Raw genomic sequence first — 14,718 nt, 5'->3', positions numbered from 1 at the left:
GGTTGGCTGAGGTTTTGGCAGTCGGCTCTGGCGTGTGGGGCTTTCATGAAGTTGAGGATTAAGAAGGACATATAGGAGGAGGAGGAGGTACAGACAGTCAGCTCGCATTAAAACAACTCCTCATGGCCAATGGCTCCAGTTTCTCGTCCTCTCCACACGTGGCCTTTGTCTGCACCTAGACTTCCACGGGACCGAGTTGCACTCAAAGCTCAGCTGGTCGGGTATTGTCCCTTCTCAAAGACAGGCATAAGGGCAACCAGAGGAAAAAGTGTCAGCCTCAGCTTTTACACACCCTAGGAAAACTCAGCAGAAGAGAAAGGATGGATTAGCTTTAGCCGGCTCTCGGCTTGCCCGCTCGCACATATCCAGACCCCCTCAGCTGTTTGAGACATCACTTAAGCCTTGTCAGTCCAAACATTTTTGTTGGACATGGGGACACCCGATGCGCAAAGTCTCAGAAGAATGTTGCTGCGTTGGTCTTTCTATAGAAATCACGTTATCCCATGTTGAGCAGAAGTTTTCTTTTGATCTGTGTGGCTTTGTGAAGATGCACCCTTTTAATTGCTTGATCATTGGGACACTTTATCGCCCTTTTATAAACCCCATGGCGAAGAGGTCCAAACAGACAGCATGGAATTCACTAACAATCACTTGCACCTGCTGATAGCGTGGTTTGTTCATACATGCTGTCTGCATTAGCTCAATGCTCGATATACCAAATGTGTCTACGAAATTAGATTTAAACAAAGTTTAAACACATTTTTTTTTTTTTTTTTTTTTTTTGATGGCCCCCTTTAGACATTCTACTAACTATACATAACTTTGCAACTACATCTCAACTTATTCTGCTAGCCTTAACTGTAAACCTAACAGTCTGCCAATACTCTGAGAATTATTTGACATGTCTTAATGCACAGAATTTTTGGCCAGATTTTTTAAGCTGTCATGAATGTTTTGCAGCACGAAATCTGACTAAATGGACAAAGGCCGGAAAATAAAGCAAATTTTTTTTTTTTTTTTTTTTTGTCTACAGCTCATTCGATGTAGAATTCTGAAATGAAATGAAGTATCACCTCATTGCTGAGAAATATAATATATGTTTAGTAACGAAGCTGTTGTATTTATAAAATTCACGGGACGGGGTGAAAACCAGCTCCTGAATGTTGCGCAATTTCTTACATATTGTTCCCGCCTCATTAAAATGCATTGTGTTGGCTCAAGAGTTCAGAGGGGAATAGGATATGTTTGTTTAGACGTAGGTCGGATGTCCTGATATCGGATATGTATCCCATTAAAATCCACATTTGGAAGTGTCCCAGATCGAATGCAGAAAAATTGGATCTCGTGCAGATTTTTGTGTTAACACATGTGCAACAAATTCCGATCTGTGTTAGATGTGAGCAAAAAAATCTGATTTTTTTTTGTGCCAGTGTAAACGCAGCCATAGTTACAAAGTTACTTATAGTCAACAGAATGTCTAAAGTTGACAGAATGTGTTCTGTTATAATGCCGTTCTCCATAATTACTAAAAAATGTACACAAACATCCATTTTAAATAACACTGGACTTAAGAGCTTGCCTTTGGCAGTAATAGCACCATGGTACACGTGACTGGCACATGTTGCTGATGTTCATCAACCTGGCTTATTCTATTGAAAGAAGTCCTAATGACTTCACAAAGTGCTTGGTTAAATTGGTCTACGAGTGGTTTGTAAATAAAACATAGGGTTTAGTTGCTTAAAGTTTAGAATTCGCCCCGCAGTGTTTATTCAGAGTATCTACTCCATGATTTTATGATCTGTCCTCAGACATGTAGACAAGACCTGGATAAAGCCTAATAGTGTTTATGAAAGCTAAGTGTTTTGGAGCAATATGCTCTAAGTGTGGCCAAGGTTTATTTTTCTGACAAGGACTAAGAGTGGCTGACTCCATTCGCAATGATAAACATGTATGCTCTAAGTGTGGCCAAGGTTTATTTTTTTGTCGGGGTTTGGGGGGGGGGGATCTCGTACCGCCTAGACCAGACCTTTGAATCACTTGTTTATGGGTGACGTTTGGTCAGATTAAGTCCTTACTGGGACTAAAGCCAAATCATCTCTTTTGCTTGACCCTCATTTGAAGAAGCAGAGTGTTGGTGTGGGGGATTTGAAGATGTGAATACAGTAATCATCAGTATGAATGTCGAAAGAAAACTGTTGATCCAGCATTGCTAACAGGACTGCCGAAGACACTCGTGAGGTGCTTCTGGTGCCCGGCCAGCCTCTCAGCACACGGTTCAGTGGTTGGAAGAGTGTTGGGACTCAGTGACTCAAGTTTTATGTAAGCGCTTCTTGAACGGAAAATAGCAGAAACCCTTCAGGAGGCATTTAATTAAAGCCATTGCCTCCTACTCTCTCCTATCTAAGCAAAAGGGGAAAACATGACATCACACTCTGCAAAAAAGGGGATAAAGAGTAAGGGCAACGGGCGGTAATGAACGGAAATGGACAATAGACATAACCGAGTGCTGGTGGGGGTCAAGTGACCTATTTGACCTCTGGAAACAGGAGGTCAGAACGGGGCTGCCTCCTGCTTGACCTTTAATCTCAAAATGTAATCTCCACCAGAAGAAAGAGTAAGGTCCATGGAAGATTTTGGCATTTTCTGGAGAAAATGTAAATAGCAATTACCCATAACACTTGCCTCCATAATACTATGGTGTTGTATGTGGTTTCCAGGACATTGCTATGCAGTTAGTAGGATGTTTTGAGTGTTAGCATGTTGCTATTGTGTTCTGGGTGATCAAAAGTGCCCACCCCGAGGTCTCTTTAATATATGGCTCTAGTACCATCTTCAATTTAAGTCACTGGAATCCTTTCCACTCATTTTATCAAATGCACTTCTTGTCAACAGGCCATATATTTGTGTCATGCATGTCTGTAGCACAAACAACTTGGGGTGAGTTATGTGTTGAAGTCTAGGCTAATATTTGGGCTTGAGGTTAACCTTATGATTGACATGTAATGATGCAGCTTGCTTTAGAATCTGTCCTTAAATAACATGTTCTAGATAAACAGTGTTGGGGAGTAGCTAGTAATGGAACTACGTAATTTAATTACAAAATAAATGTAACCGTAGTCTGTTACAGTTACTGAGAAAAAGGTGTAATTAAATTACAGTTACCTATGAAAATGTTAATTACATGACAGTGTTTCCTGTCATGTATCATGTTTGAAAATGATTAACAGTTGAAAACATGAGAGATTTAGAAAAGTAATCTAAAAGTAATCAACTGTAGTCAGTTAAATTTAATAATTGAAATAGTTACACTACTTATTACATTTTAAATAGGGTAACTTGTTATCTGTAACCTATTACATTTCTAACGTAACCTTCACAACATTGTAGATAAATGGCCCCCCTTCAGATGCCAAGTGTACATTTTATTTCACGTCGGTAAATTTCCGTAGCTCACTTAGACACTGAATGCATCGCAGTTAGTTGGTCTCTCTGGGGTTCTGGGGGAATTTAATTGGTTTACTGAATGGGACTAGATATGCTTCACTGTGCATGTCCTTATAGGAGACCCCACTCTGTGAACTTTTAAAACCTTCCCTGTAATTGTTGCTGCCATATGACACGGGTAGTCAAACATTGTGCCTTCTTTGTCACGAAAACACAAGAATCAGTCCTGAAGAACCCTGAACCATCTGCCTGAGTGACTAAACCCTTTACCTACTGTGCTGTTGTGTGTGTGTGTTTGTCAAAGAAAACAGCCAACCATTTTACAAGTGTTTACACACACACGGTCTTCTCATTTCCCACCATCCCGCTGTCCTTCAGCAGCCCTCCTGTCATCTTTAACTTTTTCCCGTTTCCATAATACCCTCTTCAAAGGTATTCCCTTCTCTGGTGTCTCAGCCATGTCAGGTGGGCTCTGAAAACCCAAATCCGCTGCATTTCAACGCCGTTTCATATCCCCTCACCTTCCGACTGTTTGTGTCAGGCCACTCCATCAACACAGGAGCACGTCTGCTGCCTCCACTGTCCCTCCTGACCTCGTTCCCCTGGACCTCAGCTCTGATCAGCAGTGTTCCCCTGGACCTGAAGGCATTCACTTCACACCATGAGGCCAGGAACCAACAGCGTAACCCTCCTGGTCTGCTTTAAACCACAATGGGAACCATGTGCTCGCGTTTTGTGGGATTGGAGCCCACCATGGAAGAAGCTGTTTCTGATCCCAGTAAAACAGCATGGCATGGCTTGTGCGTCCAGTGCAAGATGTCCTTTTGTTTTCAACATCTATGTGAAGGAAGATGGTTGTGGCCATGATATGTAACCACGCCAAGGCCCAATCTGAAGTATGGCAGAAATATATTTCCTGTATAATATAGCCTAGTCTTTTACAGTTCAGTGACAACATCTCGGCTGCAACTGCAACAGTTCTAAACCCTTGTTTTCTGTTGAACACAAAAGGAGAAAATCGGCAGCATGATCAAGCTGTTCTTTGCCAAATGAAAGCAAATGATAATTCAGACTCCAAAAAGCACATTGAAATTATCATAAATGTCAACAATATTAAAATCAGTTTTTCATATTGAAAGTTATATTTTTGTTCTTTTTATGCCTTCATTGGGACAGGACAGTAGACAGCAGATAGGAGAAATTCGAGATTGGAAAGAGAGGGGAGCAGGATCAGCAAAGGACCTCGAGACAGGATTTGAACTCGGGACGTTGCGGGTGCAGTTGCACTGTATGTCCACACACTAACCATGAGGCTATCAGTGCTGACCTTCATATTGAAATTTGGAGACATATAATAACTTTGTGTGAGAAATAGGGTTGCAAAGGGGTGAAATTTCCAAAAATCCCTGGAATATTCCAAAAAATCCTGGAAGGTTTCCAAAATTTCTGGAATATTTCTGAAATTTACTGGAAATTTTCCACATTTTTGCAACCCTATTGAGAAACTGACCCAAATTTTATTAAATGTAATTTATTGGTTTTACCGTAACTAATATATCTATGAATGCATTCAAACAATCAAGATGCAAAGGTTCATCTAACTCTTTAATGGGTGGCTATTGATGACAATGAAAGTGCTGGCTTTGGGGAAACTCCATGTGTGATAGGGGGTCACGTATCTCTGCGGACCACTTGCTTGAACTTGGCATGTCCTCTTGTCTTCTCCTGTAGTCTGTCAGTCTGAAAGATCGCTCTCTTTCTTCTATGTTGTTTAATGTTTGTGTTCAAGTGTACAGTCATCTGAAAACGATAGAAGCATGTAAGAGATTACCAGCGGGGTGTTCGACTTCCAGCCAACAGGAAACACACTCCAGATGAGAGGGCTTTACTGGCTTAGCCTTTTCTGGTCCAGAACAAACTGCATGGCCAAACTAGTAGTATAAGATTTATGATTCAGAGATAAAAATTGTAAAAATGTTTTGTTGCAGGTTAGAACATTATAAGACCATAGGCAGGCTCTATAAATTCTGCTCTCACTTGATTAACAATATCATTTGTCATTTATTTATTTTTTAAGATTTATTTTTGGCATTTTGCCAAAAATGTGATAGTGTAGAGTAGACAGGAAGTTAAGTGGGAGGCCGAGGGGGGTGGGATCAGGAAAGGTCCTTGACCTGGGATGCCCGTAACGCAACAGCGTTATATGTCAGCGCCCTGCCCACTAGGTTATTGGCACCGACTTGTCAACTTTTTTATTGTTATAATTAGGGCTGTGCAATTAATCACATTTGATTGTCATGCGCATCTCGTCAGTAAAGCTGCTCTCGTGATTTAATAGTAAATCACCATCACCTGCTTTCAAATTGAGCTGCATACACTACACAGAGCCATAGTTCACTGACAAGCTAGGCGATATCGCGTTTGAAATTGAATGCGATTCATCTGCGATTATGAACGCGATATTGCCTAAAGGTCAGTGAACTACGGCTATGTGTAGTGAATGCCACTCAATCTGAAAGCAGGTGATGGTGATTTACTACTAATCACAGGACCGGCTTTACTGACGAGATGCGCATGACAATCGCATGCAATTAATTGCACAGCCCTAGTTATAATGCATTTCTATAGTAAATAGTTGGATGCTTAATTGGTCAATATGGCGTTCCTGACAACGTTTTTGACACAAAACACCTGCTCAATCAAAGCCATTGTGAAAATAATTAACCTTAGCTTTCATGACGAGATCTCAAAGAAAATTCTGTGTCCTTCATTAAAATATTTAACCGTACATAACAGAGTATTTAGCATGTAATAAGCATTTTATGATAGAAAAAGGCCTTTAGCAGTGGCTCTGTTCACAAACCTCTTAGATGTTGCTTCTTTCAGCTGAGGTTGGACAGGGCTGGCAGAGGGGCTCCGGCTCACTTTTCCTTTCCGCCGCTCTGTCATTGACATGGGTCTTATCAGAGAGACGACCGCTCACATATCTCGCTCTCGCTGTCACCTGCTGAGCTGTCTCTGTGACCGACCCGTGACCCTCTGACCTTTACTGAGCCTGTGTGCCTGGCTGCTGCCGGAATGAACACTTCGGTCATTACTTAACCTGACCTTAAATCACATTTACTCAGTAGAATGTATTGGGAACTCTTTGCTTTACTGTCTGCATCGGCTGTGTGCAAGCTTTGTTTTTAATGATGTAAAGTAAAAAATGGACTTTGAGTTAGTTCTTAGTTAAGCAAGTTAATTGTAGGTGATTTGGATCAAGCTGATGTTATCGTGTTTGCGCCACTGGCTCTGACTGAGTCTCTCTCTGTTGGTTGTTAATCAGAGTGGGTTTAATGAAGTCGCCCGCAGGTCTGTGGTTTTGTTTCCAGTGTCTGTGTGTGATTAGCACGCTTCCACCACATCGAGTTCAACCGGCCTGCAGGAGAGAAGATGCTTTAAACATTCACCGCCACTAAAGACTCGCTGAGCCACACACACACTTGCATTTGAGTGCCGGAAATCAGGAAACATGTCACATGATGCCAGACGGATTGGTGGTTGAAATCATGTACTTTTATTAAAGTCTGACGAAATCCAAACCGTTCATATTCTAAACTGGTGCTCTGGGACAAAACCCCACATCAGATATGGCAGGAAATCACATCCTGTTTACTCACAAAATCTGAATAATCAGTTGCTTATGGCTGGCTTCTGGGAATTAAAACTGCTATTAGATTATTTCACTAGATTTTTGTGTGCTTGCAAGTGCTTGTCTGTACCAAAGTCGCCGCTAATGATCATAGGGTATTTATTTAATGATATATGTTCAAATTTTTAAAAAATATATGATTAAATGATTATATGAATGATTAAACTAAGAGTTTGTGAGGTTAAATGTGGCTAGTGTGAAGCAGGATCACATCTGATTTACACTGTAGTGTATCTGACATGTCCATGTGTTTGAGCATGAGTTAATGAACTAACTGACCCTCTGCAGTGCTTTCTCTCAGAACGGCTTTGACTGGAAAAGACGCAGCAGTACACTGGCTGTTTAAAACAGCAGCTAGGTTTTACTTTGGCTTTCTGTGCACTGCATCTTTTTGTTTATGCGTCTCTTCACAGGAGCCTTATTTTGAGCTATTGGACCATCAGAAATGAAATCATTGAAATCATACCCTTTGTGGAGCGGGCCCTCGTCCATATGCCTCTGTTCTGCTAGTGTGTTGATGTTTTGCAGGGTGGAGAAGCTCTGGTTCTTTTATTAATTCTTTATGTACACGTATGTCGTGTTAGTTTCGTTGTACAGCAGTCAGCTGAGGGGTGTGTGTTTATTTATGCATAGCTCTGGAGTATTACAGGTTTTGAATATAATCAGTTGATTAAGACAATTCAGTTATGAAAGTTAGAAAATTATCATTTTCACCTTTAGGTTTTTTACTTCTATGTGTATGGAATAAAAGAGTCTCTCCTTCTCTTTTTTTTTTTTTCGGGATTGTTTTTTTTTCTCCACTTTAATTTTAATGGTTAAATTACAAATATTGATCATAAAACGTCTAATTAACTGAAACCATGACACTTTCACAATTGAACAGCAATTTATTCTAATTAAATTACTTTTTTAAGACCCTGTGAAATTAATTTTAATTAAATCAAAAGTTAATTTTTTTTACCAAATCCTGTGAATCTATTTTTTCCTTTAATTTTCTGGATTCCATTTCAATGGTTTCATTAAATTTTAATAATCAATAGCATGTCTTTATTAAGATAAATTAGATTTTATAAATAATTAAGTTACTATATTTCTTTTCTGTGTTGTGTATTTACAGTTTTCTGGTAAATAACTTCTCTGGAAAATAAAAATGTTTTAATAATATTTAGTTTAATAATATTAGTACTATGATTACATTAGGTAATATATTTTTGTCAAGTTAAACCAAACTTTTATTTTGACAGGTTGCTGTGAATGCCTTTAAGTTTCTGTTTGTGTATGATATGATGGTAGTTTCTTCTAAAAATGAAATGGTCATGTTCATGTGTTGTTTATGTGTTTGATGATGAGGAGGCTGAAGATGAAGATAGATTTAGTAAGTGTGTGGTTTAGTAAGTGTGTTGTATGTGTCTTTGATTTTCATTTACATGTTTCATGATTCATATTTAAATAGTATTTTTGCGGCTTAATATTCACAGACACTTTATATATCGCATTTTCATTTAAGTGTACTGACCTAATTTTGATTTATCCATCCCAAATGTGGCAAATTCCATGACATTCTGCGTTCCGGATTCCAGGATATCGCCTGCATTTTCCCTACCCTACCCTACTCTGTTTCATCTTTTGGCGATGCTAAACTTTCTGATGTCTTCAACCCTCCACACTGTGAGCAAATCCACTGTAAATGCAGCACAGTGTGAATGGACCCCAGGGCGGAAAGAGAGACCTACTAATTGTAAGTCAGGAAAGTTCATACAGTCTTAAGGAACGATCAATTCAAAACATCCCAGAACAATTTGAGCGTATTTTACAGAAACATTGGATTTATGAGAGTGTGCAAGTTCTGACACTGTCAGGCTGTGTATGCTTATTTCTGAAGAGCAGTGCTGTTATAACACGGCGTATGATCCTCGTTCTACAGATGTGTGGGAAACAGTGAACTTGAGCTGTTGTGCAACAACACGGAGAGTAACCGGAGTCAGTTAAACGGGAAGCTTGCGTGTCCAGACAAGACCAGACGAGTGTTTTAATATGGTGTACGCAATAGAATTAAACACACCACCAAATGAAGAGGTGGGAATTCAAAATTGCCCTTCAATCTGATATTATGTGCGTTGTGTTATTATGCATGAAAATAATGTCAGCATTCCACCGGCCCAGTGACCCCAAAAACAGATTGGATTTTCTTTTGATTTCTCTGAGTGTAACGTGAGCTAGACATGTTGTCGGTCGCTGAGGTTAGACGTGTTCGACATGCACATGTAACGCAGAGCTTTCACATTGATTTACGTAAGGCAAGCCGCCACGGTGAGACACACAGATATCAGATGGTAAGCGGATATGCTGTGAGTGTGTGTGTGTGGCCTGATGGAGAGCTTGATTATGAGACATTGATGATAGAGAGCAAAAAAAAACTAGAGTATTTGTGATGGGTGTCGCTGAGGGTCTGGCCGTGAGCTGTGGAGTGAAGTATGTGGACGCGGGGCAGACTGCCAGGAGACAGACGGAGGATCTGATGGACTGATTAGCCCTGGCCCCAGGCAGGCAGACAGGTTTGAGCCTGGTTCTGCCATGCGGGTACAGCTTCAGGCGCGAGGCCCAGACAGGCAGAGGTGGAACGTGACTCCTCACAGGTCTGTGCAGACAGACAGACAGCACACCGCCACCACCGCATCACCTCTATGGCAACGCAAGCAGTGCAGCAACAACAGTGATGTCATGGCGGAGGTGTTTTTGTTTGGGGTTGCCACCTCAAACACAAGCGATGAAGTCACCTCATGCAGGGCCGGCTGACATCAGAGCTTCCTCTAAGGCTACGTTCACACTTAGTGCTCAGTCCTGATTTTTGCTCAGATCTGTTTTTTATATAGCTGTTCACATTGTCACATTGCTGTGTTCACTTTGCGGAAAACACGGACGGAATCACGGAATCCAGTCATAAAAATGGAATTTACTGTATATTGCGGAATGTCACGGAATTTGCCAAATTTTGGATGAATTAATCAAAAGTAGGTCAGTACACTTAAATCAAACTGCGATATAGAAAGTGTCTGTGAATATTAAGCCGCAAATTTTTTTTTAAATATGAATCCTGCAAGTCCTGATGAATGAATGAATGGCGCAGACGCGCGGTTTCGTTTACTACACACTGAAGCACGCGGTGTTTTCAGCTTCTGCCGCCTCGATATACGAGTGAACACATGAACATGATCTCTAGAACTGCTCTGAGAGTCACTTCATGAGCATTTGACCTTTCTTTTGAGGAAAAACTATCATCATATCATATAAACAGAGAAACGTAACTTTACAACAACCCGTCAAAATAAGAGTTTGGTTAGTCAATTTGGTAAAAAAATAAAGCATTTCATAGGGCCTAAATTTAAAAAAATCTACATTTTTAACTTTTAATAAATTATTGTTAAATTGTAAGTTTCATCATATTTAAGTATTACATATTAAATTTATTTGAGAAAATTTTTATTTTTAAAAATTAATTTAAAAATGAATTTGTGATTTCATAGGGCCTACATTGTTAAATATGAAATTTGGAAACCAGCAAAAAACTATTTGGAAAAAAAAACTAAAAAACTGACCCGCATGCACAAAAGCAGATACAAAAAAGGGTTGCCAGGTTCTCACAACAAAATCCACCCAATCGTTTCTCACAACTAGTACAAAACTACCCCAATTGCATTCCGGGGGGTAAATACCTGTATCGCATTGAAAAACAACCCACAGAAACAGTGAAAAAAGTAGCCCAATCCCGAGCAAAAACTATGGACTTGGCAACACTTGCCAGAACAATTATGCACAGGCAATAAGAAAAATAAAGACAAAAATTTAATTGAACGAGCATTTTTTGCTTGTATATAGTGCACTGTACATCCCTGAGTAACTTTCGCAACACTGAGCAAACTAAAAATGATTTTGTGATTTCATAGGGCCTACATTGTTGTTTTCTTCAAAGTGACTCCCGTGAGACTGCTGTTGCTTTGCAAAACATCTGACCGGTAGCGGATTTAGTACCACATATGGACGTGGAGCAAATTGGAATTGAATAGATCCGATTCCATGGGATTTGTGCTGTTCACACTTTGATGAGAAAAACAGATCGGAGTTGCATGTGAGCAAAAAAGAAATCTGCAGCATCTATAGTTGGCAGTTTAAAGCAGTAGAATCATACCTGAATGTCAGAAGGTCTCTTTTGTCTGTGGATTTTACATGCTTCAAATAACCCAACTGTATTTATTTATTTGAAATATCTGACCTCATAATCTTGAGAAATCTTATACATTCTTTCACAAAGGCAATCCCATTGACTCTAAACTGTTTTGATGTCTAGATTTCTGTTTGAGTTAACTGTTTCTGTATTTGAACTGGTATAAAGTATAGCACTTACAACATGGAGGAGATGCTTTCTATTCCCAGCAAATTCAAATTTCTAGGTGGAGTCGAATAATTTGGATTTGGAAATGTTTCCCTAATGAATAAAAAAAGTTCTCATTGTTTATACTCATTTTTTACCTTTGATTCAGTGCTGTCTCTCTCTCTCTCTCTTTATTTGTGATTAAGAACGTTTCATTCATCTCTGAGACTCTTCAAGCTGCAAATGTATCTGTGTTAAGTGATTCTGAACACGGTTTTTGCTTGTTTTTCCAGGTAGTGTCTGAGCAGACCTGTGGATGAGTGTGACAGCTGGTTCCTCCACATCATGGATTGGTCAGAGATATCTGGAGATGCTCGTTTCATAAGTGGATTTCAGTTGTGTGGACTACATCACAGCATCTGCTGTTTCGGTTTCCCGTGCTTTGACTGCAGAGACTCGATTACTCGGACTGTTTTATTCTTTACGTCATGTGTTTTCAGCTGATTTGTCAGTACACTGTTCCAGTCATGCTAAAATATACAATACACATACAGTAGTTATGATGTTGAAACTCTTGTTCACTGCACCCGTAGATGCCCTACTAACTAAAGTTTATATGCCAGGGACTAGATCTTCTAGCGATCTAATAAATATTGTTTGAATGTAAATTGTGCTAATATTTCAATAATATAGCAATGTTTTATAAAGAAATAAGGCACTTTGTTGTAAATGACTACAGTATATCACAATCTAACACATCCTCTTGTACAGTATTGCTTCCTTTTAATATATAAATATTTTTTTTACATACACGTGTGTGTAATTATGATATTATTTTTTAAAATTGTTCAGAATTTTTGCTTAATAAAAAATAAATGGTCGATTGAAGCAAAGTCTATCATGTCATGATGTTAAAAAATCAAAACTGGTGGTGACGTACACAATATTAAAAGTAAAGAAAAAAGTTTTTATAATCATTTATTATACATTAAACATTCCAGTTGGAAATTCCCTCTTTACATGCAAACAGCAGCTCAAAACCGGCTCACAAAGTATAAACATTGACTAATTAGTAATGTTAGTCTTATCTGACATTGACTTACTATCAATATATGTGTGTGGCAGACATCCTGTTTACCCGCTGTCTGCTGCAGATTTATTGAGCTTCATTAACCTTAAACAAGTCATGTCGTATCTGCACATGATTTCGCTGGTGAGCAGTGACAGCAGCACTGGCCTTTCTTCCTGGTCATGTGGCGGAAATGCTCAGTACCTGTTAGGCTGGAACTGAGTTTATCTGTCATTTCTTTTTGCACAGATCGAAACATCTGAGGAAAGACAGTCAGGAATTGCTCTTGACTGAATTTCAAGGGAACAACCTTACACTGTGTCATGAATAAATGTCTCATTTTCCAATTGTTTATTGGTGAAAACTTGTCAAAACTTGAAGAAAACAACTGCATGTTGCAATAATAACACAATGATAAACAAGTATTCTTCAAGCTCATCGAAAAGGATGTAAAAATGATAATATAGCCTTTTTAAATGATTCAGCATGGCCTTTCTTTGTGAGATTCAGCTTTGCGGTGTGTATTTGCGTATGTGCCAGACAGAGATGGATTGCATATTGTGTATCCAGTCAAATCTTATGGATTTCCTCCATGATAATTTCCTTTTCAAGTGTCGTTCAACGTCAGCCAGAAGCAGGGCTCAATAACACCCGTCTGCTGAAGTTACGAGCCCAGCGTGGTGCCACAAGGCAAGGAATATTATTTGTGGGTTGTATTTGTTGTAGAGCGCACATACAGAAGCATTTCGACATTTTCACCTCCGCAAAGTTCATCAAAGTCTTCCTGCGTAGCCAGTAAAAGGTCCTGCCTTGGGTTTCCGAACAATGGCCGTGCTGATGTTTTGGCAATTAAATTTCATGACATCTTTATGGCGCTATCTCCGCTCAGCACCATTAGCATGACCACAATGCTTTCCCCTTCTCACTCGCCTTCCTTTTTCTCTTTTTTTCTCACACGCAGAGAAAATGACCTCTCCGCCAATCTCAATTCACTGCACTTCTATAGCGTTGAATGGACAAACTCAACAAAGGTTGACATAATTTTCTCAGGCTTTGATTGGCCCCCAGCGTGCCCCACAATGACATCATGCCCTCCCCATCATCCCTCCCCCCGCTGGATGCTGGATCGTCAGGGTTACGGTGGGCAGGATTTGGCATCGGCCCGTTTGGCTGGTGTTAATGAGTGCGGGCAGAGATGCATTTTGTGGTAAACAGTCCTGGGAAACAGTGAGGGAGGGCACATCCGACACCCCTACACCCCCGCTGCTGCAGGAACTTTCACATGGGCCGTCCACGTTTGTACGGTGCTTCACACTTCCTAATCAGCCACGAATGTGTAGTGTGCAACTTCTGAGGAGGTGAATAAATAAATGGAAGTGGCCGTCGGTCAGCGGACGGGGGGTTGATGCGTGTCTCTTGGAGGATATGAAGTGATTAAAGGAGCTGTGTGTTGGGAGAAGCCCAATGAATTTTTCTTGAATTAATTACAGAAACTTGTGCCAAAGGGGATTTTCTCAGTCCTCCAGCACCCCCTCCCTGTGTTTCTTTGTTTCCTTATGACTCCGTCCAATCGCATGACAGGAATTAAATCCCTAAGTCACACCCGTAAATCTCCAGCCCTCGCTCAACTGCAGCTCCCTTTTCGGCAAGATCTTTTTTTTTTTCCTGTCTTGCCATTTAAAGGAACACTTTGTCCAAAATGAAAGAGCTGTCATCATGTACTGACCCCATCATTCAAAATCTGCGTTATTTGCTTTCGCTCTTTTCCGTACAGCCACTGTAGACGGTGACCACAGCTGCCAATCTGCAAAAAGAACAAATTAACTTAAAAGTACCATTAAAGTTACACAAAAGCAGTTTATGAAAGCTTTGCGTGGAACAGACTGAAGTCTTCCCTTCTGCAGTTCTCCAATTCACAGAGCCTACTTTCGTTCAAATAGGGCATGACTAGATGCCAAACATTATCGGTTTTAAAATGTGTTAGGATCGATTACAGTGCACCAGCATGGGATATGGGATTTGAGCTTTTCCACGGACAACGACTTGAGTTTCAGTCTGCTCCAAGGATTTGAAGTGACGTGAAGGAACGGTTGAAACCGATTCAGTGTGATAAAGGTTGCTGGTTAATCACTTTAAACCGGT

The 14,718-nt window shown here is 40.1% G+C and overlaps 1 long non-coding RNA gene across 1 annotated transcript in view; it reads left to right on the top strand.

The window, feature by feature from the left end:
* LOC122136634 overlaps nt 1–12,400 on the top strand; it is a 53,774-nt gene extending 41,374 nt beyond the window's left edge. The window contains exon 4 of the long non-coding RNA XR_006154279.1: nt 11,801–12,400. This is a non-coding gene — a long non-coding RNA (uncharacterized LOC122136634). The remainder of the gene's footprint in view (nt 1–11,800) is intronic.
* Nucleotides 12,401–14,718: the final 2,318 nt, after the last annotated feature.

The sequence above is a fragment of the Cyprinus carpio genome, chromosome B3 (assembly GCF_018340385.1).
Source record: "Cyprinus carpio isolate SPL01 chromosome B3, ASM1834038v1, whole genome shotgun sequence".
Taxonomy (NCBI): domain Eukaryota; kingdom Metazoa; phylum Chordata; class Actinopteri; order Cypriniformes; family Cyprinidae; genus Cyprinus; species Cyprinus carpio.
This window is presented reverse-complemented; position numbering and strand designations above follow the sequence as displayed.